The sequence below is a fragment of the Canis lupus genome, chromosome 7 (assembly GCF_003254725.2).
Source record: "Canis lupus dingo isolate Sandy chromosome 7, ASM325472v2, whole genome shotgun sequence".
Lineage (NCBI taxonomy): Eukaryota > Metazoa > Chordata > Mammalia > Carnivora > Canidae > Canis > Canis lupus.
In genome coordinates this window covers 78,927,376-78,946,166 of record NC_064249.1, presented here as the reverse complement: position 1 = coordinate 78,946,166, position 18,791 = coordinate 78,927,376, and the positions used below count along the sequence as shown (strand labels likewise).

The 18,791-nt window shown below is 46.1% G+C and overlaps 1 long non-coding RNA gene across 1 annotated transcript; it reads right to left on the bottom strand.

Moving 5' to 3' along the window:
• Positions 1-5,452: 5,452 nt before the first annotated feature.
• LOC125755488 (uncharacterized) lies at positions 5,453-16,879 on the bottom strand. Its single transcript, XR_007412201.1, has 3 exons — positions 16,705-16,879; positions 7,212-12,625; positions 5,453-6,606 (listed from the first exon to the last, which is right to left on the bottom strand). It is a non-coding gene; the product is annotated as an uncharacterized LOC125755488 (long non-coding RNA).
• Between the last annotated feature and the right edge of the window lie 1,912 nt (positions 16,880-18,791).

Sequence of the window (18,791 nt, the reverse complement as noted above, 5' to 3'; positions counted from 1 at the left end):
GTAAAATTTCCATCTCTTTCCAGGACTTGAAAGGTACAATCCTAATGAGGTAACTCGGACATTTGGCATTAAGATTTGGAGCAGATTTTCTCTGCCAATGCAACACTTGGCAACCATTGTACAATAATTTTATGCTTATGTCCAGCCTGTGAACAATGTAGTCAGTGTTATGAATTCATGAATAGAAGCCCTGGTGCTTTAACTGCCCAATGCCCAGTTCCCAAGCATGGGAAAGGAGCCCTTCTTTGGAGCAGACATAGGGGAACATTCTTAGCAATTCTACTCACAGAGCTGAGGGTGGAAACACTGTCAATAGAAGGCAACACCATATGAAGGAGGTTCTCATGACCTTATAGTTCCTGTAACTGGCTTGGAATGACCTCCCTAGTGCTGCCTGAGAGCCCTAGGGAGCCAGGCAGGCGATTTCATAGTGGGCAGGTTCCTGGCTAACTGAAAGTCTCCCAAGAAGGCCAAAAGCTGCATTTGAGAGCCACTGAAGTAATGAATATCCTATTACTTACTTCAAGAGCTGGTCATGCAGCTAGGAGAACAGCATCTAGCTGCTCTGAAAGGGTCATTTCAGTGAACACAGACTCAGCTTTGAGCTGGGTCCTTCAGTCAGGCGTTTGCCAGGTAATGAGAGGAACAGCCCCTTTTCCATCAACCCTTCCTCCAAAGCACACCCAACAGGCTTGGTCAGGCCAGCAGGAAGTTCTCCTTCAAGGCTGGTGTAGGGGTCAGGCCTGACCCCGGCACGGTTGGCCGATTCTGTGAGATCAGGCCCTTCTGGAACAGGTGCCCCGAGGACCAGGGGATTATTGTGACAACATGATGTGTGGAATCAGAGGATGTCCTGCATACCCCTCAGGTCATCCCACGTTTTATGCTGAAGACAAGCATTTATAATCCCAGAGTGTTACACTCCACAGGCTGTTTTTTCATATGGAGCACCAGGGAAACAGTTCTGCTTCTTGCACACAGCTTGCCAGGGCCAAGAACTCACACATGCATTATAAATATAAGTGCATTTTGTAATTAGTCAATTTGATTATGAACGTTGGTCAAATTGGCTAACAAAATCTGCAAAAGAAAAGAAAAGGATTAGGGACTTTGGATCATGAATAAGAACAGACTTGGCATTTGGCCCAGAGGAAGATAAAGGCCTTCAGATTGGTGTGCTTAATGACAGGAAAATTCTAAATTGGCCATGAAATAAAATTGCTCTTTTGTTCTTGGGAAACTGTATGGTCTAAAGAATTTATCCAGGTCTACCTGGATTTGTTCTGTTAGAATTTGATCTTCTGATTCTGTTCCGTTCCATGAATTGAATCGTTGGACATCTGCTATTTGGAGGGGACGAAAAGAAAGAAAAGAGAATATGTTCTCTTTCCTTAAGGAGCTGATAGAATTATAAGAGGTGTACTGTTGGCAACAGAAGTGCCAGTTTGGATAATGCAGTCACTTAGTGTTCGCTGGAAGTTGAAGAGAGAGACACAGAGAGAGAGAAGCTTGGAGCTGGGGGGTGTTTCATTAAAGAGGTGCTTTACTGGTCACAGAAAAATGTGTCGAACTTCGGTGGAGGAAAGGCATGTGTGAGATACTCTGGACCTTGAAAAAGCTGCAAGGCCGAGTGTGGAGGGCAGATGAGCCACGCCCGGGTGGGCAACAGTGGGGAGATGCTGTGACCAGGCCGGCACAGGTGGAGCTGCGCCAAGGACTTCCTGGAGAGGCAGCAGAACTGAACGTTAAAAGGGCTTTTACACTTGAGTCCATATTGGTATAAACAGATGATCAGATAGTGAACACACGCAGGAGCAGGGACAAGTCTTCTTTAGAGAAGCATCCCAGACAATGTGTATGGATACCCTCACTTTGAGGCAGGGCGCCGGGGGAGACCTTAACCTATTCCTGTCCCTATCCCACATGTGGGCCAGACTTAGGAACCTACTTCCAAAGGTAGAGCGCAGAAACGGGAAACCAGCAGGTTCACTTCTGGTTGAAATCTGGCACATTTCACAGGGGAAATCTGGCAAACACCATGTTAACCAAGTGACCACGTGACCAAATGACATGACTGGTGATGCTGATGCCATGTATCTTCCCTTTGTATGAGTCAGGTTCTCCACAAAAATTGAGAAATAGAACCATGTAAAATATGAGAGAGAGAGAGAGAGAGAGAGAGAAGAGAGAAAGAGAGAGAGAGAGAGAGATTCATTATAGGAAGGAGATTTATTATTGGCTCACATGGTTATGGAGGCCGACAAATTCTATGATCTACCATCTGTGAACTTGAGAAAGCAATGATGTAATTTGGCCAGAGTCCAAAGGCCTGAGAATCAGGGTCTGATGGTGTGAGTTCAAGTCTGAGTCCCAAAGACTGAGAACCAGGAGTGCCAATGTCTGAGGTGGGAAAGATGGGTGTCCTGACTCAAGAAAAAAGCAAATGTGCCCTTCCTCTGTTTTGTTGTTCTATTTGGGCCCTCAACAGATTGGATGAGGCCCACTCAGGTTGGCGAGCGCCCTATGCTTTACTCTGTCTACCAATTCAAACGCTAGTCTCTTCCAGAAACACCCTCACAGACAGACCCAGAAGCCATGTTTTACCAGCTCTCTGGGCATCCCTTTGCCCTCTCAGGTTTACATAAAATTAACCATCACATCCAATATAATATGATGTGATGGGAAAGACTTCATCTCTGTGGTATTCTTTTCAAAAAGCCTATAAACTTCAGTCTAATTGTGAGAAAGCATCAGACAATTCCAAACTGAAGGACATTCTGCCAAATACCCGACCAGAACTCCTCAAGCCCGCCAAGGTCATGAAAAGTGAGAAGAGTCTGAGAAATGATCACAGACCAGAGGACTCGAAGGAGACCTGAGAGCTCACGCTGTGTGGGACTTGGATTGATCCTGGAGCACAGCAGAAAGTACATTCATGGAAAAACCAGTGGACCCAAACAAAATTTGGAGTTTAGTTAACAGTGACTTACCGTTGTTGGTTTCTTAGTTTTGACAAATGTACCAACGGAAGGTGGTAGTATCCGGGAAACCGAAACTGGCCGAGCAGCGAGTGGGAACTCTCTGTGCTATCTCGGCAACTCTTCCATAAACCTAACAACAAACTTTATTTTTCAAAGTAAAAAGTTTATTAAGAAAAAGGGGGCATTTTCCATAGAGCTAAGGTCTTGGAACTTTCTTGATTAGCATCCATAGGTTGAACAACTGCAGACCAGCAAAAAGCTGTGCAGTGCATGGGTCAGAGCCTGCACACTGCGGTCAAATCCTGCCTCTGCGACCTACCAGCTGCATGGCCCTGGGCAAGCTACCTGGCCTCTCTGTGTCTCAGTCTTCCAATAAGTAAAATGAGGATAATAATAGTAATTATACTTTTCTTCTAGACTATTGTGGGGATGAAATGAGTTGATCCCTGTAAAGTGCTTAAGATAGAGCCTGGCAAAGAGTAAATACTATGGACATGTTAGTTATTGTCATCAAAAAGTCACTCGTGTCTTAAGAGACTTTACTTTTTGATCATAGCAATATCTACGTACATTTATTTACTTTTAAAAAATATTTATTTATTTTAGAGATTTTATTTATTTCTTTGAGAGAGAGAGAGAGAGAGAGAGAGAGAGAGAGAATGAGCAGGGGGGAGGGGCTGGGCAGAGGGAGAAGCAAACTTCCTGGTAAGCAGGTGGGGTTCGATCCCAGGACCCCAGGATCATGACCTGAGCCGAAGGCAGATGCTTAACCACTGAGCCACCCAAGCCCCCCTACACATAAAATTTAGGTGTGACACATACTATTTATTCAGTCTGTAAGAAATATAGGTCAAGGATTTGTACATGCAAAAGGGTAGAATCAGGTCTCCATATGGATTTTCAGGTGTTTTGCAATAAAACTTTGCCTCACCCCACTCCCCCACCCCCACATGGTGACATGTGACATCTCTGGGCAGGGGATGCAGACATCCTGGGTCAGGCGTCAGATAATCCAGGACTTCAGGGAGCATGGGTCTCGGTGGAAAGGAGGATGACGCTGACCTGTGCCTATCGTGGCCTCCAAAGAACCAACTGTATACTTGGCAAACAGAGCCCTAAGGAGTCTGAATTATAACAGACACTGGAAGGAAGATCAGGGTTCCAGGATCAAGAGTTTTTTTTTTACCATAGGGAGGACATGGCCACATGCATCATGTATCTTATCTTGTCATGAAAGGAACCCAGGTCCACCACGAACCTCTTTTAAAAACTTTAGCTCTGCACATGCAGAAACACATTCTCCACCCCCATGGCCAACTTGCCTTCCGAAGTCTGCATCAAGACCTGGACACCCTTGTAGGAGTACAGCCTGGTCAAAGCTAGCACGAGCTCTGGAGGTGAATGCCCAGGAGCATTGTCTGGCTCTACGTCCCCCTGTGCCCTTAGGCAGGTTACTCAACCTCTTTGTGCCTCCAGTCCCTCTTTTGTAAGTTTGGGCAAATAACACACTTAGTTCCTGCCTGCCTGCCTGAGTTTTCATTCATACTATTTGCCTCTAGAAATTCTTTTTTTTTTTTTTTTCTTTTTTGAGAGAGAGAATCTTAATCAGGTTCCCTGCCCAGGTGGGGCTGGACGCTGACCTCCATCCCAGGACCCTGAGATCATCCCTGGACCAAAATCAAGGGTCCCAAGCTTACCTGACAGAGCCAGCCAGGCGCCCTTCACCTCTACAAATTCTCAATTAATTGTCCTTTGAAGTGTGAGCGAGCTGTCGTGCCTCAGGGCACACGCCCGCCTGCTGTCCCGGTTTTCTTGCTGGTTCTGTAAACCCTCGGGGAGCCCACACCAGGTTCTCATGCTTCCTGCCCTGGTTAGAGATACGGGGGCGGCCGTGGGTCTGCGGGGAGGACCCTGACGACCGGAAAGTCCCCTGCCTCGCCCCCACCCCGCTGGCCGCCTGCGCAGCCCCAAGAGCAACGGCAAGGTAGGACCTCTTGGTTGGGTTCCTTTTGGTTGGGAACCCCGGGCCTGTCCAGGAGGCCAGGGCGACCCGTGGAGGCAGCAGGAAGCAAAAGATATTTCGATCAGGAACAAGGAAGGGAGTGAGGAAGGCCCGGCTGCTCTAGTGGCCGAAAACAAAGCACGGTTGTGCCCAGCTCTCGGTAAGGGGACTCCCAGAACCCCCGAGGCTGCGGGGCAGGCCGAGATCTTCTCCTGGAGTGACCTCGGGACAGGTTACTTCTCCCCTGCAGGTGGCCGAGTGGTGAACCAAAACCAGGGCTCTCGACTCGATGACAGAGGTTTTCGATGCGATTGAAACTTAGCAGGGGCGGCTTGCTGGCTCGGCGAGGGGGGGGGACAGTGCGACTCGATCCCGGGCCGGCAGGTGCCAGCCCCACGGTGAGTATAGAGATGACTTCAACATAAAATCTTTTTGTTTTTTTTAAGGATTTTATTTTATTCATGAGAGACACAGAGAGAGAGAGAGACAGAGAGGCAGAGACACAGGCAGAGGGAGAAGCAGGCTCCTTGCAGGTGCTGGACGTGGGACTCGATCCGGGGGGCCCTGGGATCACACCCTGGGCTGAAGGCGGCGCTAAACCGCTGAGCCACCCGGGCTGCCCCAACATAAAATCTTTTAAAAAACTAAAAACTAGAGAAAAGCTATTTGATAATCAGGTTGAGGTGGAGGGACGGGCAGGCGGCTGGCCTGGGGAGCCGGGTGCACGGCCCGATCCAGGAAGCGCGAGCGGAGAGGATGGGTCTCGGCTGGGCTTGGAGGGAGGCCGAGGCAGCCGGTGCACCAAGGCTCACGGCTCTCCCCGCGGGCCGGGGCGTCTGCCGTCCTCAGGAGGAGCGGGCGGGCCACGCAGGGGCAGGGGACGGACTGTCCTCCTTTCCCGGGGTCCCTCATGGGCCCGGGCCGGCGCCCCAGCGGAGCGTCGCTGCCCCTCATACTCACGACGATGACCAAGCCACTTCACCAGGCCTGCAGCCCAGACTGCGCCTCCCCAGATCCACACATGGAAGTCCTAGGCCCCGGGCCTCGAGATGTAACCTTGTTTGGAAATAAGACCCCGGCTGGTGTCGTGGGTTAAGGTGAAATCCTACTGGAATAGGCTGGGCCCCTCATCCAATATGACTGCTGTACTTCCAGAAAAGGGAAATTTGGACACAGACACACAGGCCGGGGATGCATTGTGAAACGGAGCGTGGAGGTCAGGGCGAGCTTCTACAGACCGAGGACCCCCAGAGAGGGCCCTCGCCCCCCCACCCCTGAGGCCTGAGGGGACATTTCTTTGGTTAAGCCAAAGCACCCAGGCTGTGGTGCTTTGAAAAGGCCACCCTAACAAACCAACATGCAAGGAGGGTGGAGAGGCCGTGTTTTCCACACATCCCAGGAAGTGGTACCTGACCTGGGCCCCAGGACCCAAGTAGCCTAAGCTGTCCCGCTGCCTGAAAGTTGCCATGAAGCCACCGGAGATGTGGCTGCAGCCCCGGGAGGGGACGGCACAGGACCTTGGCGAGGGCCCCCTGGGGAAGCAGGACAGTGGCACCTCCGGACACTCTGCTTCTCTGCTCTCTGCGCCCACTCCCCGGGCGCTCTTCGTGTCTCTGGCAAAAACTGGGACAGAAGAAGGCAGCTAAGTTAGGAAAGAGATGAAGTCTGGACTTGTAAATGTGGCTCCCTTGTATTTTTATTATGAACTACCGAAGACTTGGTGACATCAACTCTGTGTCCTTTTGTGTTTTTACTAGAGGAAGTGGGGCCCAGATTTGTGGGGCCAAGCACTCAAGCACGGTCAGTGGACACCCTGTTCTGATGCCCACTTCTTCAAGAGGCCTGCCTCAGTGAGCCCCTGTAAACGTGAAGCCCCAACAAAAGTTCTTTCCTCTGAGTCTCTCAGTCACTCATTCACATGTACTGTTTGTGTCAAAGCTTTCCAGAAAAATCCCACCAACTAAATAGTCTCCATCAGTTTAGATTGCAGTCATGGGGGCAGCCCCGGTGGCACAGTGGTTTAGTGCCGCCTGCAGCCCAGGGCGTGATCCTGGAGACCCTGGATCGAGTCCCACGTCAGGCTCTCTGTATGGTGCCTGCTTCTCCCTCCACCTGTGTCTCTGCCTCTCTCTCTCTCTGTCTCTATGAATAAATAAATAAAATCTTTTAAAAAATTATTTAAAAAAAAAAGATTGCAGTCATGGAGCACTATAGATGGAGTGGCTTACCAACAGGAGAAACTGACTTCTTACAGTCCTGAAGGTCGGAAGTCTGAGATCAGAGTGCTGGTGTGGTTGAGCGCTGGGAGAAGCTACTTCCAGGAGTTGGACTGGCAGCTTCTCGCCGTATCCTCACATGACAGGAGGGGTGAAAGAGGGCACCAGTCCCACTCCTGGGGGCTCTGCCCTCATGACCTGATTGCTTCCCAAAGGCCCGCCTCCTAATGCCATCACATGGGGGTGAGGATTTCAGTGTATGCATTCTGCGGGGACAGAACATCCAGTCTATAACATGAATAAACAACATCTGCAGCTGCTGGAAGGAGATACCACTGAGCCTGACTGGCCCAGGCTGAGAAGGGGTTGCTTGGCAGACAGAAGCAGAAAGAGCTTGGGAGAGGCAGGCAAGATCTACCAAAGGCCCATCGTCCCTTACACAAGCCATGGAGTAAATGAGAGGCCACGAGAACTAGAAAAGGAAAACCTGGGGCAGAGGTTGCACCAAGGAATAAGTGCATCTGTGTCCTCAGCAGAAGCAGTGATGAGACAGGCGCTCAGGTGGCAAGCAGCAGAGTCCCAAGGTGAAGTAGATGACACACGACGGTAACAGGACAGAAAACCTAATGAGTCCACTGATTTGGAGAGAGAGGGGATGACGAGTTACCTGTGCTGCCCCTCACCTGGGGAAGGGGAGAAGTATGCTTGATGCTTAACTGCAGCTGCTGTGAAATATCGGGATCGTCCAAGGATGTTTCAGGGAAATGATCCTTGGGTTGTGCCCCAACCCACTGATCCCTTGAATCTCTGTGGACTTGGTGGGATTGGGATCAGGGAATTCCTGCTACACAGGACACTGTCCACACATCCACCTGTAGCTGAAGAACACTGTGATGGCTGATGCTCACAACAATGCTCTTAAATGATCAGAAAAGGATTGTTTTCTGTGCTGATCCTATCCAGGGAAGGATAGGTGGGGTAGTTTGCAAAGAGATCCTGAATGCATTGCTTCATTTCCTCCCCATCACCACCCTGTGAGGTACAGGTTCTGTATCATTGTTTTGAGAGGAAGTCATGCACCTGGCCCAAGGTCATAAAGCCAGCAGGTACCACATTCCCTGATGCCAGGTCCCAAATCTTTCTAGAAAACCCTATCTGAAGAGAAATATCCCTACACTTTAAGAAAGCTGGCATTAACCATTATTAAATTAAAATCCTATTTCCTAAAGGGCTTATTAACTTATATATCCCACAAACATCACTGAGGGGCCCTGTGTGTCAGGCACTATAGCAGGTGCAAGGCTGACCCTCAGCCATGTGCCAGATCCAGCTGTCCCTCTTGTCTTTCCCCTTGTTGTTCTCAACACCCATGGCTGGCCACAAACGTATTGACAATGTCTCACTGGGAAGTGGGTGAAGGCCATTTTTTCTCCCTTGTTAGGCAGTGGCCTTCATTACAACAGAGGCACGCCTTCTAGTTCTAGCGTGTTCTTTCCAGCACCGAACAGAGCTCCCGATGGACCTGCAGACCCACGGGGATATGCTAATTCTCTGACCCCGTTGTTCACAGGGAAAGTCAATAGGAAATTTCCTCCACTCTGTTTAGTCCGGAGAATGCCTGTTTATGTCCCACTTCTCAGAGCCACTGGGGATTCCCAGGGAGTCTTTGGGGTGAGGCTTTCCCTAGGATGGCATCTCTGTTTGAGCCAGAGGGCAGCATTCCCAGGCAGAAGGGACATGCTTGAGGTGATAGCAAATCAGTGGGTGAACTCATGATTCTTTTCTCACCTGGAGCCCCAGGTGTGTTCCTGCGTATGCCCCCTGTGCTGGGTTATAGTGCAACAAATGATCAGATCAGAACCACAAAACATTGGAGCTGGAGGGAAATGCAGGGCCTCCTACTCCAGTTTTATGACTTCATTGTTGGGAAGGCTGAAGCCGGGGGAGGCGAAGGCCTGGTGGTTTCAAGGCAGGAGGAGGACTAGAATTCAGATTTCCCCAAAGTCATATTCCATGTGTTTTACCTACACTGGGTACCACCACCTCACTACCCCTACTTCCTCACTTAAACTTTGACAAGGTCAAAGCATTGTCATTAGGAGCCTTGAGATGGAAAAAGAGAGAAGAGCCAGTCTGTGTGAACACTAGTGGGTCCACCTTGCGTCAGAGCTGTTCAAGACTCATCCTCAAAACTCAGCTAACTAACAGTGTTGATTTTTAGGGTAAAAAAAAAAAATGACCATTTGAAATCCAAATTTAAACACGAGACAGTGCCGTGCGCTGGTTTATGCTCGGATTAGTCTTGTCAACTGCTCACTCCTGAGATGTGTATGCTTACACAGATATTCTCCATGTTCAAAACTGGGCAAATTCTCAGGCTGCTGACCTGCTTGGAATTGCCCAGGTGTATGTGCCTGCCTCGTTTGGGGCCCTCCCATAGAGCGGGCAGGCTGCTGAGCAGATAGTCCGAGGCAGACCTAAAATCCCTGCTGGTGTCTACAGGGGCTGGACTGTGTGGTCCGAGCTTAGTCACATAACCTCTCTGGGCTACAGTGTTCTTCTGTGAACACCGGGGCTTATGATCCTTACATTATGGCCTTTGGCAAGACCGAGTGAGGAATTGATGGAGAAATGCTTAGGAAAGAGTAAGTGCCAGCCAGATGGATGGGTGGGCAGCTCTCTGTCTGTGCGCGGTTCCGCCTCCCGTGAGTAACTGAGCTGTGGGTGGAGGTAGAGCCTGCCAGTCCCACCCTGCAAGTCAAAAGTTTACCGTCATTCCCAAAAACTTAACCACATGGAACAGGAACATCCCGTTGGAACTGAGATCCCAGGGCGCTGAGGGAGGAGGTTAAAGGTTCTGACCAGGACCTGCCAGCTCCAGGCTGGTGTTGTAAGTACGAGGAGGGTGTTGACCGCAGAGAAGAATGTGGGTTCTGTAGAGCGATTTCAGGGACGTGGGGGAAAATAACCCCCCTAGACGGGTCTCCGATCTGTCTTGATAGACTGAAAATGCCCACTTAGAAATGCAGTTCTTGCTTCCTAGTCAAGCCTAAATCCCCCTCAGAGGAGCCATCTGATCTGGTATGAGTTGCACACTTCCAAGTGGTGAGCCTGCCAGCTCCCTTCTGGATGGAGAGCCTGAGAACTGGAGAGGAAGGCAGAGCAGGGAAGGGAGAGGGGACAGAGGGGAGACGAAATTCCAAGCAAGTATAGAGGATGGGACTGTGCGGTTACCAGGTTTCTGGCCTGAGACAAAGTTTGGGGATTGTCTATGACTTGAAAATGACTAGGCTCCTTTTTCTCCTTTGGGTCCAACAATTTTGAGTTGATTGAATTTATTTTGATGTTTTGCTACTTCTCAATTAATAATTTCATTTGTAAGATGTATTTTTATCCATTTTGAGGAAACATCCAATTCATCTGCTCCTCAGTAAATGCCCTGTGTTGGGCACCTGGGAGCTCCAGCAGGTTGAGCATCCGATTCTTGTTTTTGGCTCAGGTCGTGATCTCGGTCCCAGTCCTGTGTCTGACTCTGCTCAGCATGGAGTCTGCCTAAGATTCTCTCTCTCTCTCCCTCTGTTCCTTACCCCCCACCTCTTAAATAAATAAATAAATAAATAAATAAATAAATCAGTCATGGAATGCCTGGGTGGCTCAGCAGTTGAGTGTGAGCCTTTGGCCCAGGGCGTGATCCTGGAGTCCTGGGATCGAGTCATGCATCGGGCTTCCCGCAGGGAGCCTGCTTCTCCCTCTGCCTGTGTCTCTGCTTCTCTCTGTGTCTCTCATGAATAAATAAATAAAATCTTTTTTTAAAAAATCTTAAAATAAATAAATAAATGGTCTGCACACTTAGTACATGCCTGGTACTTTAGGAAGTATGATAGCATATTGACTCACCTAATCATACATTCTACAATAATTTCCAAATGCTTTCTCTCCTTGATCCCTTGCCAGGTCTTTGTGGGTGTTCTTGTTCTTTTCCTGGAAGACTGCTTCATAAATAATACATATTCTATAACTTTTTAAGGCGATAATCATGAGGATGAGGAGGAGGAGGAGGAGGATGGTGCTTTAACTAGCCAACTTCCTTATTTATTTTCCTTAAATAATCTCAGTCTCCTTGACCTTGTTTGATAGCACACAGCAGGGAAAGGATGGGTCCTCCTGGCCCTGCCCTCCCAAAACAGCTCAAATCCATCCAGATTATTTCTTCTCTCTGGGTCTTGGTTCCCTCATCCCAAAGTGACACCAAGTTGGATGCTTGCAGGGGTAAGGCAAAGTGAGTGAGTGAAACAAGCCTGGTGAGGACTGTGGCCGGCTGGAGAGGCTGTGCTTGTCTAAGGGGTGGTGGCTACTGGGTTCCAGATGTCAACCCTTGCAGTAATAAAGACCTACTTCTACCAGAACACTTTTTTTTCCAAAGAAATTCAGAAAGTCATACTTAAAAAAAAAAAAAAAAAACCATCTGATTTTTGAATGTTGGCAACTAATTCAGATTCTTTTTAAAAGTGCTGGAAGCCAGACAGAACTCAAACTGAGTCCACAACAGCCTGTTATCTTGGAATGGAAAGATCCAGAAGGTCCTTCTCAGTAGGCAGCCTGTGGTTCTTTAATGTTAACTCATGGCAAGAAAAGAGATTTTGATTCCCTTCCTAATCCTGAAGCTAAGGCTTCAGCAGCTGTAAGGCCAGAGGAAGGAGCTGAAGTCTCCATCCTGGCTGACTATCAGGGTTACCCAAGGCATTTGAAAAATTACAGATTATGAAGTCCCACTTCAGACCCACTGAGCAGGGATCTCCAGGAGTGGCACTAAGGCATTTTTATTTTATTTTTTAAAAAGATTTATTTATTTATTTATTTGAGAAAGGGAGTGTGAGTGAGCGGGCAGAGGGGCAGAGGGGGAAGGGAGAGAGAGAGAATCCTTGAGCAGACTCTTCTCCCCAGTGGGGCTCCATGCAAAGCTCTATCCCACGACCCTGATGTCATAACCCAAGCCTAAATCAACAGTCTGACACTCATCTGACTGAGCCACGCAGGCACCTCAAGGCGTTTTTATGTTTAAAAGGCCTCCCAGAGGCTTGTTGCTACAGAGGTTCACAGTTTATACCTTGAGAAAGACTGCTTTTGGACACTCATACTCTAATTGCTCATTTAAAAATCATCCATATATTTACCTATTCATTCCTTTACCAATCCATTTGTTAGTCCATTGTCAATATATCCATCCATCCACCTGTCATCCAGAAAATCTTTGTCAAGTACTCACTGTGTATTCCAGCGACTGCTGTAGTCACCATGGTGGCAGCAGCCAAGGGCAAGTTCAGGATTGGCTGTTCCCAGGTGACAGAGGGGCACTCCTAGATGGCCATTTACCCATAGGCTGCGGCTTTTGGTTCTTACAAACTTTGATACCCATGAAGCTGACTCTGGATAAAATTGTGAAATAAGAGTTAAATACTAAGACTCTAACCACTGACTCAACTCCAGAAGAGACGCATGCATAAGCAACAAGATATAACCAATTATCCGTTCCCACCAAGAAGACGTGGCCATGTTAGAGAGGAAGAAAGCTGTCTCTGCACCTAGACCGTGACAGGGCAAGACTTTGGAAGACAAACAGGAGAAACCCTTTTGGTTTCTAAAATATGTCTGTGGGATAAGATTTGGGGTCAGACATGTAGGTTTCATTTTGTTTCACCAATTAGTCATAGCAACAATCTCAACTGAGCAAGCACGAGAAGAAAGAAAAATAAATTTAAGTCCCTGCTCTTGAAACCATTAAGGTCTTATTGAGACATCATATTTTTATTGAGAGAACAAAGCAAGGCAGGATAGGATCACATATGCAGATAGGGTGCTGCGGAGGGACGAGAAGTCTTTGGAAACTCCTCCCTATGGATAAAGGAGACGAAGTTCCTATCTAGTTCTAATTGTTTCATCTCTCTTGTGAGTAGATTCTGGAGCCATTCCTGGCTGCACCCTCTCACTACCCGCAAGCTCAATTCATCTTTCCCGTGCGGTCAGAGAGTTCTTAGAATCAGTTTTGGAGTCAAATAGATGTGTGGGGAAGGTTCTTCATGTCTCTGAATTTCAGGTTCCTAGTGTGTAAAATGTAGATAATCAGACCAACCACAGAGCACTGTGATGTGGATTAAATGAGAAGGTACATATTAAAAAGTCTAATGGCACCTTGGCATATGGAAATTCAGTGTATGATAGAGATTACACATCAAATTACTAGAACAAAGATGTTTTTAATAAGTGGTGGTGGGACAACTGAATGAATACTTGGGAAAAAAATAAAATTAGATCCATACCTCACTTCATACACAAAAATAACCAGCAGCTGCCTTGTGACCGTGGAGCACTTGAAAGGTGGGTAGTATGAATTGAGGTCCACTGTAAGTGTAAAATGCTTGGTAGGGGAAAAACCGAAAATACGGATTACATGCTGAGATGATAATATTTTGGATATACTGGGTTAAATAAAATACATTATCAAATTAATTTAATCTGTTTCTTTTTTTTTTAATGTGGAAACTAGAAAATTTTAGATTACATATGTAGCTGACCTTGTACCTCTACTAGGCCATGCTGTTAAAATATTCCCAAGGCAGATAGTCTGCCAACACCAAAATTTGCCCAGTGGGCTGCCTTGTGTAGAGTTTCTGAGAACAAAAACTAGGGCCAAATTTGGCAATGAGGTATGAAGATAATCTTCACTGGTTTAAAGAGAGTAAGGGTATTCACATCCATGCCTCCACTGGGACAACATGAAGTTGCTTTTCCTTGCTTGGGGATAAACTGAGATGGGTTTTTGCTCTGTGAAGAGGCATAAATAAGTAAATTACAAGGGCTCAATAAACACTATCAATTATAATTTTTATTCCTTAAGCTTTGAGTCTTATAACACTATCTCCTAGAAAACACTAGAATCATTCTCTAAGATCGCTAACAAAGAACTGTCTCTACAACTATTCGACATTGGATTAGTCAATCATGAAACTAGATGAGAGAAATCAATTATAGGCATGATGGATTTGTTTTTAAGTAAAAGAAATCAATCTCTATTTACTGAAGATATGCTTGGGTACTTGGAAAACCCTAGAAAATCAATGATAAAACTAACTCAAACAGTAAAAGAATTCAGTAAGATGGTAAGGTATAAAACTAACTTACAAAAATCAAGAGATATCATCTACACAAAGATTTCTAGTTAAAAGACATAACGATAGAGGAAATTCCATTTTAATAGCATAAGGGAGGGGCACCTGGGTGGCTCAGCAGTTGAGCATCTGCCTTCGACTCAGGGTGTGACCCCAGAGTCCTGGAATCGAGTTTCTAATTAGGCTCCCCATAAGGAGCCTGCTTCTCCCTCTGCCTGTGTCTCTGCCTCTCTCTCCGTGTCTCTCATGAATAAATAAAATCTTTAAATACACACACACACACACACACACATATAATAGCATAAGGGAAAATTAAACACTTTGGGATAAACCTTGTGAAGATTATTCTTGTTAGAATTGTACAAAATCTAAATGAGGAAAAATAAAAAAAAATAAATAAATGAGGAAAAATATTTAAGACTTGAAAAACACAAAAACAAACTTTCAGAAATGGAAAAGATATTTGTTATTGAATATGATGACTCAACATGGTAAAGACATCAGTTCTCCCTGTGTTCATTTATAAATTTAACCCAACCCCCACAAAGATACCAAGTTTTTTTATGGAGTTAAACAGATTGATAGTAAAATTCATACAGTAAAACAAGCATACCAGAGTAGACAGGAAAACATTAAAAAAGAAAAACTTTTGAGCAGAATAAGTCCACTAGGTACTGAAACATATTTTAAAGTATCCATAATTAAAGCATTATGATATTGTTGTGGGAATAGGCAATTAAACTAGCAGAAGAGAACAGAAATCCCGTCTAGATCCAAGAACACATACAAACTTAGTGTATGAGAGAGGTAACATCTCATATTACTAGAGGGATGATCTTTTTCATTTTTTTAAAGATTTATTTATGTATCTGAGAGAGAAAGAGCGTACAAGTGGTGGTGGTGGGGGGGACAAGAAGAGGCAGTGAGAATTTTAAGTAGACTCTGTGCTGAGTGCAGAGCCCAACTCAGGGCTCGACCTCATGACCCTGAGATCACACCCTGAGCCAAAACCAAGAGTCAAATGCTCAACCATCTCCACCACTCAGGTGCCCCCAGCACAATGATTTTTGAAATAAGTGGTGCCAAGATAATAGAAAAAGATAAAATTAGCTCCATTTCTCAGTCAAACCAAGAATAAATTCCAATGGATTTGAGATCAAAACGAAAAACATGACAATGAAGCTACTAGGGAAAAAAGAGCTGAATTCCTTTTAGCATCAGTTGAGAGGTCAACTCAATTCTGACCCAAAGCCCAGAAACAACAAAAAGAAAACACTAATCAATGTGACTAAATAAACAAAACAAACAACTGCATAGAAAAAAAATTACCAAAAACAACTGAAAAGACAACTAACAAGGGGAGAAAACACAATATATATCACAGATACATGAAGAACTCCTAAAGGGACAAAGGACCAAAAACCTTATAGAAAATTGGGAGGAAAAGTCATAAACAGACTTTTAGATAAATGTGACTCATACAAATACTGTACTCTACTTAGTAACTTGATATCTCACGGGATATGAGGCATGAAACCACTCTATGTCTATATTAAGACTGAACAATAAGTGAATATATTATGGATAATGGGGAGTTTAATTTTTTATAGTTCAAAAAAAGTTACAAATAAGGAAAGTGGAGGGATAGAATAAAACACACACACAGGTAGATGGATACAGAATTAAACAGTGTGGGTGTGTATGTATTGTTTCCTTAGGTCTGTCTGCTGAGGGGTCTAGAAGAACTGACACCCCATTTGCAGTGAGAACAATTAGTGTCAGAGTTTGGTTTCTAAATACCATTCTCAAATAAAGGGAACCAGAGCACACTAGAGAAGTGGTTGATTCCAAGGCTGGGGCTGGAAAAATAAAACATAAGTCTCAAACATCTTACAGTGCTAGAAAGTAAAGAAGTTAAAAAAAAAAAAAGGGACATGTCAAAAGACACAGGAACCCACCAGGAGTAGTTCCTAATGCCAACAGTGGAATAATTTGAGTCACCATAATAATAATATTAGAACCCATGGACTAAACAAATATCCATTGGTTCATACTGTTATAAATAAACAACTAAATAAAGAAACATTAGAGGAGAAAGGACACCTCTGTCTTATAGAATTCCAATTAATACCTGCAAAAGAATAAGGAAAATAGAAAAGCTCCTGTAGGCAAACATCACACTCACTGTTAAAAGCAAGAACCAACAATGGGTACTGAAATCAGCAGGCAAAAGCCATGATGAGAAACCGAATGTTTGCATAGTCTGAAAAATATCTCCCCATAAGAGACCCATTAATTAGAAAGGGGAAAAAAGATTACTTCGTAGTGGAGCAACTTACCACCTTACCCACTGCTCACGGCATCCTTTCTGTGGGGTTTTGCCCAAATTGCATGATCTTAATCTCATCATAAAAAAAACATCAGTCAAACCCCCAAACTGTCCCAGACCAGAGGGACATCACGCAGGCATGGTGACTACATGTGTGTGGGCCTCTGAATGGGATCCTGGCAGGAGCAAGGACATTTGTGAAAAACGTTGAAATCTTACGATAGCATAATTAGTGGTGTGGAACCAGCGTCCGTTTCCTGCTTTTGCTAATAAAACTGTTTGTCTTCAGTAAAATATTAACATCAGAGGAAGCTGGGTGAAGGGTATATGGACATTCTGCGTTATTTGTAAAACTTGTAAAAGTTTTCCATAATCTGAAATTACTCAAAAAAAAAAAAAAAAAGAGTTTTGAAAACTGCCTCCTGCATATTTGCCTGGTCAAAGATCTGCAGTCAGGCCCAGATAGATGCCCCATGGCTGCCCTTAGGCCTGTTCCCATCACAGCCTCGCTGAGCTTCCGCACATTTAGTTCATTTTTTTACTGGATGCCCAGTTTGTACCCTCTACCAACCCAACCCTAGAAGACAGAGGTTAACATATCATCGTGCGTTAAAAGATTTATCCACTGGCAGTGAAACCACCATGAAAGAAAGCAGAGTAAAGAACTTGGGAGAAAAAAATAAAAGTGACTACTACTTTAACTTCTTTGAAGGTCAGCATAAAAAGAAGTGCTTCTGCGTTCCAGGACCACAGTGGCTTAGAAAGCCAAAACGGAAGGAGAAGAAATGAATCCCGTCTGAGTCATCCCAGTCAGCTCGGTTTCTCTGCCCTTTGTGCATTACTGAGGCCTGCTTCCTGAGCTAATAGTGACTTCACCGTCTCCCCACCCCACACACCCCTCCACCCCGTACACCTACCGGCTACATCACACTGGCAGCAGCTTTGTCAGAATTACTTGGCTGTAGCAAGGATGGGGAGTAAAGGAATGGAAAGGCCAGGGAAAGGGAGAAGGGCCTGGAGTAGAGAACCAGGAGGACCTCGCCTGAGAGCTAGTGAGACCTACGGACACCCATGAACCTGGCAGGGTCCCCAAACCCTCCTGCAGAAGTGCTGTGTACACGAGGGATGCCACCAGCTGGTCGAAGGTGTCTTGTCTATCCCCAAAACTTGGGGAACACATGAGCCTGTGTTTCTGGAGCATTTCTGGTCAGCACGTCATATGCCTTTGCTAGCGGCTCCTTAGCCAAACAGCGGGTATCAGGGTCCTGTCTGGGGACTGGTCTGGTGACAAACTGACAGGAGCCCTCCCTGGGGACAGAATCACCAGTGGCCGGGCCATTAAACGAGCTCCAGCCTGAGGGGAGCCGCTGTTCTGCTCTCGAAGACCGGTCACAGCCACCCAGACCAATCTGGCTCCCAGTACAAGGGAGGCCCACCAGCCTGTGTGTCAGGAGAACACGAAGAATCAGTGTGAAGGCTGAGAATTCTGTGAAACGGCCAGTGGACATATATTATTTTCCATCTCAAAATAAATGTGTTTTCTCCACAGAGTGACAACTTCTGCTAACAGAGACTCACTATGGGCAGATCCTCAGTGTGAGTGAATTGTTTATCCCTGGGGACACCCAGAGTCCCAGGCAGGAGGTGGAGGGCTCGGGAAGGGACGATGGGAGCTAGCGTGTGGAGCAGCCCTCTCAGGAGATTCTGATCACGCAGGGTTGTGTCATGGTCCTCCGGAGGACCTGGAATTCCAAACATTGCAAGCTCTTTCTAAATTAGAGCTGGAATCTCACAAAGGTGAATTATTCCTGCCTTAAGTAGCTGTTAGACTTGGACTACAAATACTGGGACTGAGAATACGAATACTTAGTGTTTTCCAATGTTTCCAGAGCCAACATGTAAGATCTACTCCCCAGTCCTTGGTCCTAGACTGGGCCTAGGGTAAGCTGGATATTAAGTGGGATCTGAAAACCTTCTCAGACATCACTTCCCCCTTAAGAGACATATAATCGGGATAAGAAAAAAGATACGTGTCCCTGAAAAGATGGCCCAGCATCACTGTATGTACTTGAGATTAAGTGCAGCGTGCGTGACTGA